The sequence below is a fragment of the Octodon degus genome, unplaced genomic scaffold (assembly GCF_000260255.1).
Source record: "Octodon degus isolate 3935 unplaced genomic scaffold, OctDeg1.0 scaffold00276, whole genome shotgun sequence".
Classification (NCBI taxonomy): domain Eukaryota; kingdom Metazoa; phylum Chordata; class Mammalia; order Rodentia; family Octodontidae; genus Octodon; species Octodon degus.
Window position 1 is genome coordinate 1,323,026 of NW_004524852.1, and position 1,675 is coordinate 1,324,700.

The window sequence follows — 1,675 nt, forward strand, 5'->3', positions numbered from 1 at the left end:
TTTTTTTTTTAGAAACTTTAAAAAGTATATTTCCATTAAAAAATACAGGAAAGTGTAAAAAAGAAAGAGAATGTTTTCATTTTTTCAAAATGAAACTATTACAGTTTGGAGGTAACCACTGTTACATTGTTTGTGCTTTCTTGAAATTTTGTCTATCTTTTCCTAGACATGTATATATTCTATACTATTCTTATTGAAATTTGTGGTATTTTTTGCATGAAGTTGTAATTACAATAAAGGCTTAATAAAACTTTGATATGGAAAAAAAAAAAAGAAACAGATTCAAACAGATACCTGGGAAATTAAGAATTCCATTGAGGCATTATTATTATTATTATTATTATTATTATTATTATTTTGGCAGAACCGGGGATTGAACTCAGACCCTTGTGCTTGCCAGGGAAGCACTTATTCCACTGAGCCATATCCCCTGCCCCAAGAATTCCATTGAAAGCTGGCAAAACCACTAGAACAAAACTGAAGATGAGGGGCCGGGGAGATGGCTCAGTAGAATAAGCACTTGCCTGGCAGGTGCAAGGGCCTGAGTTCAATCCCCGGTTCCGCCAAAAAAAAAAAACAAACAACTGAAGATGATTTTCAGACCATAAAGTGCAGCTAATGAACATGAAAGGAAAGATCTCTTAAAAATAACAAGGAATGAGGAAAAACAATTCAGTAGCTACAACATCACACAAAGAAAATAATATAAGAATAATAAGTGTCAATGAAACACCAGGAGACAGAACAAATGACATAAAAGACCATTTGTAGAAGTACTAGCAGAAAATTTTCCAACCATGAGAAAATAATCTGTCATACAGAAAAGTGAGGTATATGGAACTACAAGTAGCCATAATCAAAATAAATCTATACCTAGACACAACATAATCAAGATCCCAGAAATCCAGCAAAAGAAGAGAATATTAAAAGCTGTTAGAGAAAAGAAACAGATCAACTATAATGGAAAGTCCATCAGAACCAGGACTGAATTCTCAACACAAACCATCAGGTCAAGAAGAGTTTAGAGTGAAGTATTTCAGGTACTGAAAGAAAATAACTTCCAACCAAGATTGATGTACCCTGCAAAATTATCTATCAAATTTAATAGAGAGATAAGATACCTCCATGACAGAGAACAACTGAAAAAATTCATGACCACCAAACTAACCCTGTGAAGATTACTACCATATATTCTCTTTCTTTCTTTCTTTCTTTCTTTCTTTCTTTCTTTCTTTCTTTCTTTCTTTCTTTCTTTTTGTGGAGGGGCAGAATCGGGGATTGAACTCAGGCCCTTGCGCTTGCCAGGGAAGCGCTTATTCCACTGAGCCATCTCCCTGGCCCTTTTTCTTTTTAATCTTTTTTTGTTGTTGTTGTTGCAGAACTGGAAATTGAACTCAAGACCTTGTGCTTGCCAGGAAAGTGCATATACTACTGAGCTATCTCCCCAGCCCCTACTATCATATATTCTAGAAAGACACAGAAACAATCATAACTTTAAGAATAACAACAGAAAGAAACCACCAAACAAACCAAGCAATCAAACAGAGGGGGGAAAAGAGAACCTACAACAGCAAAATAACATGACAAAGATAAGCCAATACAGATCAGTTATAACTATATCAATGTAAATGATAGTTATCAATGCAAATGGTCTCAATTCACCAATCAAAAGAAA